This window comes from Giraffa tippelskirchi, chromosome 6 (genome assembly GCF_054371585.1).
Source record: "Giraffa tippelskirchi isolate mGirTip1 chromosome 6, T2T-mGirTip1v1.2.pri, whole genome shotgun sequence".
In the NCBI taxonomy this organism is placed as follows: domain Eukaryota; kingdom Metazoa; phylum Chordata; class Mammalia; order Artiodactyla; family Giraffidae; genus Giraffa; species Giraffa tippelskirchi.
Window position 1 is genome coordinate 21,955,181 of NC_137280.1, and position 17,776 is coordinate 21,972,956.

At 37.8% G+C, this 17,776-nt stretch overlaps 1 protein-coding gene across 30 annotated transcripts in view; it reads left to right on the plus strand.

The window, feature by feature from the left end:
- Positions 1-17,776, plus strand: part of OXR1 (oxidation resistance 1) — a 492,548-nt gene that overhangs the window by 341,050 nt on the left and 133,722 nt on the right. The window lies entirely within an intron of this gene.

The window sequence follows — 17,776 nt, forward strand, 5'->3', positions numbered from 1 at the left end:
TCAAATTTTCCCACTGTCAACAACCTCAGCAAATCCTTGGTATTAGGGTTCTCCAGAGAAGCAGAATCAAGGGGAAATACACACACACATTTAAAAATATGTAATCTATCCACCTATCTGTTGGGATATCTAGAATGATTTATCTAGAGGGATTTATTTTAAAGAAATGGCTTATGCTTTTGTGGCAACTGGCACTTGCAAAATCTGAGAGCAAGCTGGCAGGGTTGAAACTTATGCAAGAGTTGCTGTTGCAGTCTTTAATCCTGATTCTGTAGGACAGGACAGGATAGGCAGGCTGGAAACTCAGGCAGGGTTTCTATGTTGCAGCCCTGAGACCAAATTCTTTCTTTGGGAAATCTGTTCTTTTTTAAAAAAATTTAAGTATAGTTGATTTATGATATTTTATAAGTTTCAGGTGTGTAATACAGTGATTCACAATTTGTGAAGGTTATACTCCATTTATACTTATTGTAAAATATTGGCTACGTTCCCTGTGTTGTACAGTATATCCTTGGAGCTTATTTTATACATAGTGACTTATACCTCTTAATCCCCTATGTCTATGCTGCTCTTCTCCCTTAATCTCTTCCCACTGGTAACCACTAGTTCTCTGTTATCTGTGAGTGCTTCTTTTTTGTCCTATTCCCTAGTTTGTTGGGTTTTTTTTTTAGATACCACATATAAGTGATATCTCATAGGATTTCTTTCTCATACCTATTTCACTTAGCATAATATCCTCCAAGTCTGTCCATGTTGTTGTAAATGGAAATACTTCATTCACCTGTAACTGAGTAGTATGCCATTGTATATATGTGCCACATCCTTGACCCATTCATCTCGAGAGACACTTAGATTGCTTCCATGTCTTGGCAGTTATGAGTAATTCTGCTGTGAACATTGCGGTGCATGTATCTTTTCAAATTCGTGTTTTTGTGGGTTTTTTAAAAATATATACCCAGGAGTGGAATTGCTGGGTCATATGGTGGTTCTATTTTTAAATTTTTGAGAAACCTCCATTTTGTTTTACACAATGCATATGTGCTCAGTCATTTTCAGTATGTCTGACTCTTTGTGACCCTATGGACTATAGCCTCCCAGACTCCTCTGTCCATGACATTCTGTAGGCAAGAATACTAGAGTGAATTGCCATGCCCTCCCCCAGGGGATCTTCGCAACCCAGGGGTCCAACCTGAGTCTCCTGCGGCTCCTGCATTGCGGGTGGAGTCTCTACCACTGAGCCACTGAGGAAGCCCCGTTTTACACAGTGACTGTACCAATTTACATTCTTGTCAGTAGTGTAGAAGGGTGCCCTTTTTTCCACAGCCTCACCAACATTTATCGTTTTTGTTCTTTTGGATGATAACCATTTTGATAGGGGTGAAATGATATCTCACTGTGCTTTTGATGTGCATTTCTCTGAATACTAATAACATTGAACATCTTTTCAACTGCCTGTTGGCCATCTGCAAAACCTGTCTTTTCTTATAAGGCCTTCAACTGATAAGGCCTATCCCCATTACAAAACTGCTTTACTTAAAGTCCATTAATTTAAATGGTAATAACCCTCAGTGTACTTAAAGATTAGTTGAAAAGCCTGTGATTCTTTAAAATAGCCCGTACCTTCAGAATCCACTTACTTGTTATGCCCACCAACACCCATTTGCAGTACTATCAGATTTACTAAATTGGGGTAAGGGCTAAAACCTCCAGTGACAAGTTTGGCACCATTATGTTACGGGGGAGAGAGCTCTACCTTTCTACATGATTCCTGGGCATGTTGTCAGTTAGTAAGAAAATAAGGACATCTGTGATTATAGACAAATTTTGTTAGCTACTGGGAAGAAACTGTCTAGGCATAATGGTGGTGGTTAGATGGAATAATGGAGATGGACAGTCTTGAGTTGGAAATCCCAGTTTTGGACAAAGCTCTACAGTGTTGAACACAACCTTCCTGTTTCCTTTTTATTGCCCATAAACTAAAAGTGATATTTTTTTCAGAGCTTTAGTAAAAGGGTCAAATGAGAAAAACATATAATTTTTTCCATCAGAATGTTTCATACACTTTAAATGGTAGTGTTCTTTCTAGTCAAGGCTCTCTGCGTCATAAGAAGTTAAAACTGACCCAGTTATACTCAAAAACAATAGAGAGGGTAATGATTGGGCAAGCAGTGACATCTGCAATCCAGGCTTGGTGAAGATAGGACTTGGTCCTAGAAAATCAGAAGTCACGGTTGCCTCTCTCTTCCCCTGCTGCCCAAGGTCTTTTTTCTTTCTTTTTTTAATGTTTAATTGGAGGATAATTGCTTTACAATATTGTGTCAGTTTCTGTTACACAACACCATGAATCAAATAAGTATACATATGTCCCCAAGGTCTTGGATTTCCATTTTGCTGTGCAAGTCCTTTCCATTCTCCTGTGATAGCTTAGTTTCTCTTCTTATCCATTAGCTTGTACATGGCTTTGGTCATTATGACCTCAACTAGGCTCTAACAGGAAAGTCTTTGAGCTCCAGAATTCATCTCTCAGTTCCAATCTGAGTGTCTGATTATCCAGATGTCTGCTCACAGAAGAGCAGTCCTTGAGTCAAGTGTCAGGTAAGACGTCATCCTCCAGTCAGCTCAGGGAAAAGGTCATGGGTGACCGTATGCCAACACGTGTCCATCTCTTCAACAAGAGGAAAGGGTAAATTTTGATGATATTCCTAGACATGTCTACCACTTACAGATGCAGTGAAATCATACCACCTTGAAGTTATTCAAGGACTTCAGACCCAGAATACATATAAAGTATAGAATGTGGCTCCATAATTGTCATCTAAACCTCGTGATAAATAAATCTATTAAAATTGTAGATATGTATAATAGAACTACAAAGCAGTGTACCAAAAAGCAAACAGAAATACTTTATGGTCCCCCATCCATACTCCATTCACCACCAGGGTTTCATAGCTTTCTTAAAGTCATGTAGTTTGAGTGTCCAAACATCTGTATATAGAATTTCCTTCTGTTCTTCCTTCAAACATGCTTTAGTATGCTTAAGAATTTCTCTACATGTGGGATATACACAAAACATTGCATACCATATGTGTGGGTGATTTGATGATTTTTTTTTGAATTATAAATTTGACAATACATCTTTTTCAACTGTCCCCATTGACTTAAAAATTAACCCCATGTAAGCTGATCCTCCATGTGATAATGCTATTATTGGTACTGTCAAATGAAATATAGGTATTTTCAGTTATAGATGGTGCTGATTAATATTTTATATCATTAGTTACTTATAATACTAAATACTTGTCAGAACAGAAAGAATTCTTACCAAGTTTAATTTAAAAGACTTCTCTAAGGTTTATGCAACCAATTAGTTTAGAGCCAAAATATGTGGACTCCCTATTCTTGCTCTTTCCCTCTCCAACTTACTTACCTGTAAGGTTTGTTGTACTTCATAGTCATGAACCACTGAGTTATTTGAAAAACATTGGCTATTAATAGCCAAGAACTGCAGAAGAGGAAAACACGGCTATATCAGGACAAGGCCATGACTGTTAATGGAGAGAGAATGAAAAGCTTATTTCCTGTGTTCATGGTTTGGTATCATCTTTTAACAGGGAACAAACACAAAATGTATAGTTTACTGGACAATATGCATATTTATGTGAATTTTTAAAAGCCTTAGATGCTGCCATCTTTCCTCCTTCTGTCATATTGTTGATATCCTCTAAATTAGATACAATATAGTATTTTAGCTTTTTGTAAATTTCTATGGATGTTGCTCTTATTAAGAAGACTTGCAGCATTAATAATCATTGCTTTTTAACCTCATCCATTTGTTTTCTGTGGACAGATGTGGAAATTTATGCAGTAACAAAACTCAGTTGCTTTCCTGAAGTGTTGGATTACACGTTTTTAAACCAGGTGCAAAGAGGAGTGGAAGAGGTTTACTGAATAAAACTGTTTACTGCCATTCCAGTACACAGCTGATGAACAAATGGTTGTACAGCTCTTTGCAAATAACATAGAGGTGGTAGCTACCTTTTGATAATTGTTACATAAGCTTTTCTTGTTTATTCTCAGAGAGTGGTTTTCAAAAAGTTTATGTACTGTACTATGCCCGATGTCAGCATTTCAGAAATGATTTCAGCAACTCATGTTTATGTACAAGATGTGGGTGTATTTGTGTGCCCTGTGTACACATGTGTGCATTTAACTTACACACCTCTTAGCACAGTTTTTGAGGTTGTACAGCATGTCATTCTGGGTAAAAAGCCAGGTCAGAATACAGTCAGTTAATAGACCAGATGCTGCCTAATGCTCTCTTCAGCTTAAATCTCTTGAAATCTTACAAGAATGAGGTGAGATCCTGGGACTTTTAATTTTCAAATTTGCACTAGGGCAAAGTCATTCCTTTATGCTAAAGTGGGATGAGGAAAAAGATTTCATGAAAAAGGCAAGCTTTTAGAAGCATTTACTGTGTAATTCATAAAAATAAAATTGCATATAAATATATATATATAAATGCACTATTTTACACTTGAAAACTAAAAGGAAATGTTTATAAAAACTACAACTACAGGAATTAAATTAAAACACAAGGATAGGGTATGGCTGTCTGTTGGCATTGCCTATCTGGTTTCTGTCTAAAGTCTATTTGTACAGGTCAGGTGTTCTTCCTTTTTCTCTAGCAAGACTCAGCCTAGGCTTACCTAATAGCCTGCTTTAATTGAACCAACCACCTTCTGGAGGGAAGGAGCCAGGACAGAAAGAGTAAAATTTAATGTGAGTAAGAACATTGCTAAAATAACCTGAAGTCAAATAGCTCCTACTTCTTATTTACATTGAAATGTAGACACTGAGTTTCAAGGAATGGAAATTGTCTATTTATAACAAGGTCATTTTTACATTCCTGGTTGAAAGCAAAGAATACAAAGTCACCCAACAAGAAGACAATTATACTGGGTTTTTTTTAGGTGTGATTATAATCTGTTCCTGCCCCATTATACTATGATGTAGTTACCTTCAGATGAGTAGAACTATGTTGAGGCATTTTCTAGGAAACAAGTTGATGACATCAGACTCCTTTCTAGAGATTTTGGAGGAATTTAGAGGGGGAGAAGGTAGTGGCTAAGAGCATAGGCTTTGGTATCAGACCAAGGTATGACTTCTCATTTTGCTTCTTTGTAAAATGAGGATAATAATAGGTCCTATCTCAAGTATGGCATGAACACTATTAATATTTAGCAGATATATTAGTTTCCTGTTGCACTTGTAACAAATTATCAAAAAGTAAGTGGCTTAAAACAACACAAATTTATTATCTTATAGTTCCAGTGGTCTGAAGTCCAAAATGCATCTCACTAGGCTACAGTCAGTATGTGAGCAGGGCTACATTCCTTTCTGAAGGCTCTAGGGGAAGATCTATTGTCTTGCCTTTTCTAGAAGCTTCTAGAGATCTTTACAGGTTCCTGGCTACAACCCCTGGGTGTTTGCCCACTGCCATCTTCTGTACCAGCAATGGCCAATCATGTCTTTCTCATATGGAATCACACAGGCACTGAGCCTTCTGTCTCCCACTTCCACTTAGGAGGACCCTTGTGATTCCATTGGACCCGTCAGGTTAATTTCCCATCTCAAGGCCAACTGAGTAGCAGCCTTAATTCATTTCACCCACATATCTATTCCATCTACAACCTTAAGCCCCCTTTGCTACTTGTGGTAACATATTCACAGGTTCTGGGGATTAGCACAGGGGCACTTTTAGGAGTCGTTATTCTGTCTACTACACAAGAGTACCTGCCACGAAGCAACACAGGGAATGTTAATTTTTGCTATTCTTTGTTGTTCAGTCACTCAGTCATGTCTGACTCTTTGCAACCCTGTGGACTGCAGCACACCAGGCTTCCCTGTCCTTCACCATCTCCCAGAGCTTGCTCAAACTCGTGTCCATTGAGTCAGCGATGCCATCCAACCATCTCATCTTCTATTGTCCCCTTCTCCACGCATGTCCATTGAGTCAGCGATGCCATCCAACCATCTTGTCCTCTGTCGTCCCCTCCTCCTCCTGCCTTCAATCTTTCCCAGCATCAGGATCTTTTCTAATAAGTCGGTTCGTTTTATTAGGTAGCCAAAGTATTGGAGCTTCAGCTTCAGCAGCACTCCTTCCAATGAATATTCGGGATTGATTTCATTTAAGGTTTACTGGTTTGATATCCTTGCAGTCCAAGGGACTCTCAAGAGTCTTCTCCAACACCACAGTTCAAAAGCATCAGTTCTTCAGTGCTCAGCTTCTTTATGATCCAACTCTCACATCCATACATGACTACTGGAAAAACCATAGCTTTGACTGGATTGAACTTTGTTGGCGCTGCTTTTAAATATGCTGTCTGGGTTTATCATAGCTTTTCTTCCATTGCTATTCTTAATCCCCCATAAAGAAAGAAACTCTCTCTGAATGTTTTTTGCTGTTTAAATAAGACATCAAATGACCAATGTCCCAGAAACCAGATGCATACAGAACCTCCCACACTGAGTTTCAATACCTTTTACAAACATACTTTTGGCATTCAACCTTTAAAGCTGAAAAACATGGAACAGAATTTTTACCTCTGACCTAAGCAGGTCTAGAGCTTTCCCGTTCTCTTCTTTCTCTACACTTCCTCCTTTCTTAAGGGTATATACAGCTGTTGTATCAACTCACCTATAGGTAGCTAACTCCTCCAGGGGAAACTTGGGTGCTGACCTTTCTGTTAAGCTTAAAGCAGCACACGTCCATCTGAAACTGGGCAACTGTTCCTAATAGTCTAAGGGTCTCTGAAAACATATCCAGAATTCAGATGACCATTTCTGACTGAAGCCATCTCTTCCCCTCTGCTGGTTGCAAGGGCAGCATCATGCTCCCTGCCACGCAGATGTGAACATGAGGAGTCGCATGTCTTTTGTGCTTGGTAACACACTCCCAAGCCCTCTCTCACTGGTGCTATCCAAGTTCAGGCTTGGCGTGCCCTTGTCTGGACTGTAGGCGCAACCTGCTGTGTCCTGCTTTCCTTCATTCCCTGATTTATATCACCACCTCCAAGAAGTCTCTATTCCCTCCCCTCCGTCTCTTCTGCCTTAAATCAATCCTTCTGCCTCAAATCAGTCCTTCTGCTTTGTGGTGAATCAGTCCTTGTCAGCATGCTGGAGGGTTCAGGACATTTTTTTTTTAAGTACCTACCATATGGCAGATATTTTACTTAGACATGTTACCTATGTTATCTTATTTAATCACAATTTAATGCCCTGGCAGGTACGTACTGTCTCTCTTTTGTTACTAGAGAGGCAACGGGGGGGGGATAGAGAGCTGTATATAATTCAGCCAAAGCAACACAGTAAGCAGCAGAGAAAGAATTCAAACTCAGAAATGTCTGATTTCAAAGTCCCTAATTTTACAGATTTACACCAGAGTCCCACGATTTGATTTTGTATTTAAGCTTCTAAAACAGGTACCATATGAAGGTGCACCCAAGTTCATGTACTTTAGGGGCAGATCTTCCAGTAGCCTAATGACAAATGTATCATTAGGGTTGGTCATCTTGCCAGTGGTTTCCATAGGCAGCTAAGGACTGCTGTGTGTACTAATTTTTATCAAAGACTTAAGATGTATCAAACATTTGCCTTTGTTGTGGCTTGCAGATTAACTCAGGTCCATTTCTCATATCTAAAGAAAAGAAGGCTGGGAAAGAAGGCAGGGAGAAGGAGGTCATTTGCACAGGTGTGGGTGGCTTTGGGCCATGTGAACTTAGGGTTCTTATGGAGGTAAATGATTCTAATAAAGCTGTTTCTTTTCCATTAGAGATCAGCTCTCAATGACAAGCCAAAACATGCTTCTCTTCTTTGACCAAAACACCCACAAAGGAAACAGAAACCAGTTTAGCAACTTTGCAAGTGGGTGCAAAAGGATTCCTATAAACAATGGTTCCTATTGTGCAGCTCCGGTCCTGTTAGGTGTGGAATGCTGATGGTTTACATCATCCTACTCTGAACTCTTACTGACAACCTACTGACTTTAGCTCAAGCTGATTTCTTGATGTGTCACATTTTTTAGAATTATAATTTTGATATTTCTTTAAAGTGACTATAATCGTAAAGCCTCCTTTACAGAATGAACTTTTATCTCCTTCTGCCACTATCCTTCACCCTTTCCTTATCAATTACTTCTTGAAAGGAGAAAAAAGTAATATAGCTCAAATTGGGTGATCTTAAGAACAGGAAGAATGCTCTCTGGAGTCTTAAGAAGACTTATTGGTCATTAAAAAGGCATCATAACAAATGCTATACAAAACAGTTCAGTTGGGCAACTCTTATTCAAATGATAGCTTTGCCCTTGTGTAGAATGATGGAAGTTGTAGAATTTTTAAAAAGCTGCAAGAGATGGACTTCAGTAATATAAAGAAATATCCTTTCAAACCTTATTGCTAAACACAGCTCTTAAGATTTTTGTGTAATTGTAAAAGCTAAATATAGCAGAAGTAGACCTTAATTTGAGAATTAAAAATGCGGTCTGGTGTTAGTATTGGGTCAGTAGTCAAAACTTGACTGCAGACGACAGTCATATAAAAGTATTGTGTCAGTGTGAAATTGACTAAATTGAAAACTGCACTGCGATTCTATAAAAGAATATCCATATTCATAGGAAATATACATGTGCGTGTTTAGGGCCGCAACCATGAAGCATGCAACTTACTCTCAAATGGTTCAACAAATATATACATTGTACATGTATGCGTGTGTATGTGTGTGTATGTGTATCAGAGAAAGAGGAGAAAAACACAAATATAAAACAAATGAGATGGATTATTAGCAGTAGCTGAATCTAGGTAAAGAATATATGAGAATGTTAGCCCTAAGCAATATTAATTCACACTGATGAGTAGAGGCTGTTCAAATCTAAATTTCCAGCTGAGAAGATTATCATAAACTCTAGATCTATAAATTCAACTATTGACTAGACATCCACTAGAATATCCCACAGGTATTTCAAAACCAATCTTTCACAGTCAGTTTCATAATTGTCGTCGTTGTTATTTAGCTGGTAATTCGTGTCCAACTCTTTTGTGACCCCAATGGAATGTAGCTCGCCAGGCTCCTCTGTCCATGGGATTTCCTAGGCAAGAACACTGGAGTCGGTTACCATTTCCTTCTCCAGGGATCAAACCCACGTCTCCTGCATTGGCAGGCAGATTCTTTACCACTGAGCCACCTAGAAGCCCTGGTTTTATAATGCCCCTCTTTAAACCTGAGTTTCTGTCATTCTTCTTTAGTCCCAAAATCAGCTCTTTCCTCTGTCTCCTGAACCACATCTTCCCCATTAACACAGCTATAATCCCTCAAGAAATCCTAGCTGTTCTAACCTGTGAAGTTTTTTCAGTTGATTCACTTCTTTCACCCATACTGTCATTATGCTTAGATAGCATTATTGACTCAATGTATATGAATTTGAGCGAACTCCGGGAATTAGTGAAGGACAGGGAAGCCTGGTGTGCTGCAGTCCATTGGGTCTCAAAGAGTCGGACACGACTTAGCAACTGAACAGCAACCCTGTAATTATTCAGCTTCGTATACCACATGGATTATAATCATCACCTCCTAAAGTCACTCTTACATTCAGGCTCTGTCTCCCTTCAATCTGTCTCCTGTATTTGGGCTAATTTTTAAAGTTCAAATTGGATCTTACTGATGCTCTCCCTATTGCCCTCTGATTAAAATCTAAATTCTCAGTGTAATTTACAACGCACATGAAGGCCCTGGTTCATATTTCTCTAATCTCATATCTCTCCTCCCTCTGCATGCTTTAATTTATCATATCATCTCCTGTACCCTGCTTCTGTCACACTGGACTTTTTGTGGTTAAAGCTTCCTGTTGAACCTGGTCTTTTCCCCTGTAGTCTGTTTGCCTTGAATACTTTCCGTTTCTCCTATTCCCAACTACTTTTTCAACACATGATCCTATTTACCTGATTTATTTCTCTCTTTAAATTTCAATGTAGACAACGAATCTCTAGCAAAGACTCATGACACCCCAAGTCCTAGCAAATAAGTAATTAGAAGTAAATTTAAAATAAAATAACAACAGGATTATTATGAATACATCTTTAAGTCTAGCATAAGTCTACTGCCCTACCTAAAGAATGTACACATTCAGTCATTAAGGTTTTCCACAAATATTCGCTGGACATCTGTTATCTGCCCAGCAACTTCTAGTTGGGCCATTGAACTGATGTTTCTTGGTCTCCTGTGTTCCAGACATCATTTCAGTTGTGGGGACTCTAGCAGTACACATTCTTAGGGGACTATGCAAAAATTTATAAAGGTATGATATCAGTTAGTGATGTGTTATGAAGGAAAAAGCATGTAAAGGGTATTTCCCTGGATACTGGATACTGTAGTGAGAAAAGACCTCTCTAAGGAAGAGCTATATGAACAGAGACCTAAATAAAATGATGGAGCAAGTTCAGACCAGTGTCTGGGATGAGCATTCTAGGAAAAGAGGAACTGTGAGTAGGAAAGCCTTAAGACAGGAGCATGCTTAGTGGGTTCAAACAACAGCAAAGAAGCCTGAGAATGTTAAACTCAGTAAACAGGAGGAGATGAGGATGAAAGAGTAGTCTTAGGCCAGATCCTGTGATGATGAGCAGTGAGTCCACCTTCGCAGGTCTAATTTGGTCTGAGTGTTGATTTCAGTTGCCCTCGTGGATTTGTACTTGTACTGAGGACACAAGAGAGGATATTGGGAACCAAGGACAAGGCGAGGAGAGTCCCATCTAGTTCAAAGGTGTTGCCTTGAGAATTAAGGAGCCAGAACTGGGCAGACTCTGGAGAACTGGAACGGTGATGTCAAAACGTGTTTTGCTTAAAAGCCTAAGTATCTCCCTGTTGCCATCAGATTAAAATCCAAATCCTCAGTATAATTTACAAGGCACACAAAGGTTCTTTTTAGTTGGTAGAGCAAAGACTTTGTCTCACATAAAGTAGCACTGCTGGGCAGACAGCTTGGACATTCCAAATCTCTTCTTTTTGCCCTTTCCCATCCCCGTTCTTGCCTGACTGTTCCAAAATTAACCTAGTCAAATCTAGGTTGGTTGGTTGTTTTTTTTCCAGCCATTAAATGCTGGTAGAGAGTACTTCTACTTTTGAATTATAGCAGTGACTTTTGTCAGGAAGTGTAATAGATTGTTTTTAAAAATACAATAATGAATTCCAGTTTTTACATCAATTTTCAGCCACATGGTCTGATTAGATCAAATACAGTAGGATTTCAATTTCTACACTACATATGGTAGGCATATATAAAAACAAAAACTAAAAGCCCATTCTATTTTTCAAGAGAACTAACTTGTTTCTAAGACTAATCAATAGGACTAAGATCTTGAGTTATCTTCTCATATGATATCTATTCTATTTCTTATTAATCATCCACTAATCATTTCATCATTTTCCTCTTTTATTATCTTCTACTTGATCTTTGCTGTTTCCACTTCTCAAATGCCTGTAATCTTCAAAAAGTGTCTCCTTTTTGTTGAAAAAAAAGTTTTTTTTCCTCATATACATGCTCTCTAAAATTTGTAGAAAAAATATAAATAAGTAAGAATAGAAGAGAAACTATAGAGGAAAATCATAGGTAAATGAAATCAGTATGTGTTTATATATGTACATGTATAAGGTATATAATGTATATACAGGGAAATTTTTAATCAAGTTATAATAACTAATAAAGTAAAAAATTTTAATATATACTATTAGGCAGTGTCCATAGCACCACTGAATCAACATTAACATAATTCTTTAAGGCTATAATAATTTTAATGTACTGCACTTGTTGTGTGTGTAATCATTCATTTTCTTGGATAGATTTTACTATAGAAGCTTGAAATCAAGCTTAAAACTCATTTGTCATTATCAAGTGAGTATTTTTCCCTTTATTTCCTTTTGGCATCTCTTTTCTTTCTACAATAATTTTGAATTTTCAAAATTAGATAGTTAAAGGAAGCTTTGTTTTGAAGAATTCAACCTAATTTCTATAATAACATGGCTTATCTTGATATGGATGGCAAAATGTAAAATATCTACATCTACATTTTTAGGTTTCTCTTTATAATGACAATTTAATAAGCAAGCATTTATTGAGTACTTATTCCATGCCAAGTACTATTCCTAATTCCTTGTATGTATGAAAACACTTAAGCTCATAGTAGTCGTAGGTGGCCGGAAGTATTCGGTTGACCAAAAAGTTCCTTTGGGTTTTTGAAACCCGAAGGCACTTTTTTGCCAAACCAGTATTAAAATGCTAGTTTCACAGGTGAGAAACCTAAGAGGCAGAGACTGTTAATAATTTACCCCAGGCCTCATGGCTGGAAAGTGGAGGCTGGAACCCAGGCAGACTGGCTCCAGAATCTTAACGGTTGATCACTCTACTGCTTGAGTTAGCTGAGAAAGGAGAGAAAGGAGACAAGGTGACCATTTAATGCACATTGCTGAGAAATACAACAGGAGGGAAGAACAGAATGGAAATTATGCTCCCTGCTCAGTTGGAGATATTTTTCCCAAGGGAAAAATATGCAAATTTAAGAAACTTTTTTCCTTTAGTCAGAAAATATGTTCACAAAGAGACAGAAGAAAATTAAAGACGTGTATACCACATCATTGAATCACCACTGTGACCCCAGTGCCTGGCACAGGCTTGCCTCAAGCTCTAGTTGCTCAGTAAACAGAGTTAATTTTGTTAGTGCCACCTGATCTGATTTGGTGAAAGCTCTTTTAAGTAAACTCTACATACAGGAATTTTGTAAGACATTTAATTCCAGGAAGACTAGCACACTTGAAATACCCTATATATCACCCAACAATAATCGCTATTGTAAGCAGTTCAAATTTTCTTTTAAAAATCGCTCTTAAACATCCTTTCTCTTCTAAAAGGAAATTAAATACTCAATAAGTAACCCTTCTCATAGAGAAGCTGGGTGTTTTCCCTCAACCAGGCAACATTGCTTTTCCTTGCATGCATCCCCTGAGGAACCTTTGTTTCAGAACTGACACCATTGATCACTTAGCATCTTAACCACATTTATTTTACAACTTTGCTCTTCACCTGAGGAGGAAAGTGTTCTTTTGTATTCTGTAGCATGCATTTTGATAAGGGTGTATACCACAATTAAATTCACATCTCAAATTAAGACTGCATCCCTGACATTGTAATGAGATACTAGCAAAAGTGCTTTTATAATACTGTGCTGTGCTGTGCGTAGTCACTCAGAACTATAGCCCACCAGGCTCCTCTATCTATGGGGATTCTCCAGGCAAGAATACTGGAGTTGCCATTCCCTCTTCCAGGTGATCTTCCCAACCTAAGGATCAAACCCAGGTCTCCCATATTGCAAGTGGATTCTTTTCCATCTGAGCCATCAGAGAAGCCCAAGAACACTAGAGTGGATAGCCTATCCTTTCTCCAGGGGATTTTCCTGACTAAGGAATCAAACTGGCGTCTCCTGCATTACAGGCGAATTCTTTACTGATTGAACTACCAGGCAAGCCCCTTTTATAATAGCACCTGCCAACAATTAACATAAATTAACAATTAACATAAATAGGAACATCACAAGATTCCAAAATTACCAGGTCTTGGAAAGACTATTTTTTCAAAAATTTCCCTTTAGCAAAGGATCCTACCCCTCCCATCTTCAGAAAAACGTTCAGTTTGAACAAGCCCTAGTTGTGTAATCAAGGAGATTTATCCATCTCATAAAAATAAAACAAATTTAAACATTTAAAGTCACATTATTTACTGGAGAGGATGTGGAGAAAAAGGAACCCTCCTACACTGTTGATGAGAATGTCCATAGTGGTACAGCCACTATGGACAACAGTATGGAGGTTCCTTAAAAAACTAAAAATAGAACTACCATATGATCCAGCAATCCCACTTCTGGGCATATGCCAAAGAAAACCATTATTCAAAAAGATACATGCATCCCAATATTCATAGTAGCACTATTTATAATAGCCAAGACAGATACAACCTAAATGTCCATTAACAGATGAATGTATAAAGAAGATGTGGTATATAATGGAATATTACTCAGTCATAAAAAAGAAATAATACCATTTGCAGCAACGTAGGTGGACCTAGAACTATCATATTGAGTGAAATAAGTCAGAGAAAAACAAGTATCATACACTTATATACACTTATATACACTTATATCACTTATATACAAGTGAACTTATTTATAAAACAGAAATAGACTCACAGACATAGAAAGCAAACATGGTTACCACAAGCAAAAAGGGGTTGGGAGGAGACATAAATTGAGAGTTTGGGATTAACATATATACATCACTGTATATAAAATGGATAAAAAACTTAGGGAACAATATTCAGTATCTTATAATAACCTATCATGGAAAAGTATCTGAAAAAGAATATATATACATATATGTATGTATGTGTGTGTGTGTGTGTATCTATAGCTGAATCACTTTGTTATATACCTGAAACTAACACAACTTTGTAAATCAGCTATACTTCAGCAAAATATAATAAGGAAAACAGTCACATTATTATAATGAACAATAATGTACACAAAATTTTATATGTTAACACATTAAGTGTTAGAATTCAAATAAGAGAGCTATAAAGACATACACATATCAAACACACTTGTGAATTAGTCATATGAAAAGTACCTGTGTAAACAAGTGTCCACATCTGTATATATATGTCATATCTACACAAGATAAGTAATTTTTAGTATGTCATCATTTGCTCTTTCTTATTTGCTTACATTAGGAATCTGGTAAGAGCTAGACTGTGTGGTTACCCACTGTTCTTACCACAATAAAATTGGGAAAATGCTTTCAAGTAAAAAATTAAGTCTAATTATCATGAATTAATCAAACCATATGATGTAACAGATATAAGGCAAATCAATCAAAAAATAAACTAAGAAATACATTTTAAAAAACTAGAAAAATAATCTAGAATGAAAACTGAAGGTAATGTAGAAGCAGTAGCATTCCTGACCACAGCACTAAAAATATTTTAAAATTAGAGCTTCTTAGCATCCTGGATCCCAAAGGTGATAGAGAGATAAACGGAAGCAGTGCTCAAGAGCTAGTGTTTATTCATTGGAAACTATCTTCCTCAGATGCATAATAGACAGTTCTAAGCACAATTGAAAGATTAATTTGGTCTTACAAAACCTTGAAAGAACTACACTTAGCTGACAAGTGAGTCAAATCTAGTTCCTATCAGATTCCTAGTGAAAGTGAATAAGAAAGAGCAAATGACAAAATACTGGGAAATATGTATCTTGTATAGATATGAAATGTATATCAGTTCAGTTCAGTCGCTCAGTCATGTCCGACTCTTTGCGACCCCATGAACCGCAGCACGCCAGGCCTCCCTGTCCATCACCAACTCCCTGAGTCCACCCAAACCCATGTCCATGCTATCCATCTCATCCTCTGTCGTCCACTTCTCCTCCTGCCCTCAATCTTTCCCAGCATCAGGGTCTTTTCAAATGAATCAGCTCTTCGCATCAGATGGCCAAAGTATTGGAGTTTCAGCTTCAACATCAGTCCTTCCAATGAACACCCAGGACTGATCTACTTTAGGATGGACTGGTTGGATCTCCTTGCAGTCCAAGGGACTCTCAAGAGTCTTCTCCAAGACCACAGTTCAAAAGCAGCAATACTTCTGTGCTCAGCTTTCTTTTTAGTCCAACTCTCACATCCATACATGACTACTGGAAAAACCCAAGCCTTGACTAGATGGACCTTTGTTGGCAAAGTAATGTCTCTCCTTTTTAATATGCTGTCTAGGTTGGTCATAACTTTCCTTCCAAGGAGTAAGTGTCATGGATATTTGTTTATACAAGTACTTTTCATATGTCCAATTTACAAGTATGTTTGACATGTGTGTATATGTCTTTGAATTTGAATTTGAATTCAAACACAATGAAGATATGGATAGCATTACTGTCTATGTGAAATGTAAATATATAAAAGCCCCCATTTTACATTTTCTGCAGATATTGAAAAACATGTTTAGGTTTTGTCTAGGGTTTTGTGTGTGTGTCTCTCTTTTTTTGTGTGTGAGTCTATTTTTCTAATATAAAGTCTTGCTTCAAAAAAAAAAGTCAGTTCATTCCTGTATTCTGCCTGCTTGCTGTTGTTTGCCAGGAGTCTGCAGCTATGTTGAATTATATGAAGATGAACATTAGAGCAACTTCAAAACCCTTCTTTCCTCCCTTTTTGCTTACCATATAAAGCTACAACGAAACATTCTGTCATTAATTTTCTATACATACCTAACTCTGCAAAACTTGGAGAATAAGCAGTGTCTCCCAGGGTGGTTGTGTGTGTAACTAGAGAATATTAGTTGAAGCACGTCATCAGTGATAAAGCCTTACCTACATGTAAGGCATTGTTAGCATTAGCATTGCTCTAACATAGTGGAATGGTATCTAGGACTGGAATAAGCCAGTCATGTCATTAGGGAGTGGAATGGAAATTAATAGCTATTAAAACACATAGCGGAGTGCCAAGAACTTCACCAGAAGTTTCACATAGTTTGTCTTATTACTTAATAGTGTTTGTAGGGAATACTGCTGGAACTCTTAAAGAGGCCAAATAATTCGTGGTGGTTACAAAGGTAGCTCCATAGAAGATTAGCTATCATACCTTTTCATTTGAGACTGAATCATATTGCCAGTGCAGACCATTTCCCTCTAAAGTTGTGTTGGTTTGGTTAGGTACTTTACTTACTGATGGGTAGCCTATTGTGGAACTGAACTCAACAAATGCCATAAGTTCTACATTGCATGCAAAATCATGGTGTTACTATATTACATAGAGATGACAATGTTGTGAACTGGTGGTATTCATGAACTCCATTGTCTTTATAATCATTGTCTGTTCATTACAGTGTACTAACTCTGCACGCAGTTTTCAATGACATGTAGATCTTTTTAACTTGCCCCTGAAACCCACCTATTGTGGCAGAAGTAGACCTTGGATCTTTATCTACTAAGCCTACATTTTCTCTATCTGATGATTGTCATCCCTACCCATCATACAAAGTACAGTGTTATCATATGTTTATATCCCAGTGAGCTGCCATTGAAGGATTTCATGAAAAATATAAGGGAAATATAAGGGAAACAACCACCAAAACCTTCTCTATGATTCTGAAGTTTAAATATATGGTCGGGGAGTCTATAGAGCAGGCAGTGGATGGTGCCATCTGCTTTTAAAGGATAACACAGAATGTGAATTAAAGAGGGGTTGGAGGCAGGTAGGAAAGAGAAGATTATTATGACTCTTTCCCATTCATTCAGTTGCTAAGTTGCAGCACTGTTATTGGTATGATGTACTCTCTCCTTGTCCCTATAGGGAGAAAATACAGAAGGAAATAACTGTAATGCAAAGCAGTGTGTACTATATCATGACAATGCAGATGGAGGTTCTGGAGGAAAACAAAAATCAAACTTATGTTTGGATTATTAGCTCATCAACTAATAGCATATTTAAATATGTGTAAAGGTATAAATATTGGGGCTTCCCTGGTGGTTCAGTGGTGAAGAATCTGCCTGCCAATGCAGGAAACGCGAGTTTGATCCCTGGGTTGGGAAGATCCCCTGGAGAAGGAAATGGCAACCCACTCCAGTATTCTTGGCTGGGAAATTTCATGGACCAAGGAGCCTGGTGGGCTACAGTTCATGGGGGTTGCAAAAGAGTCGAA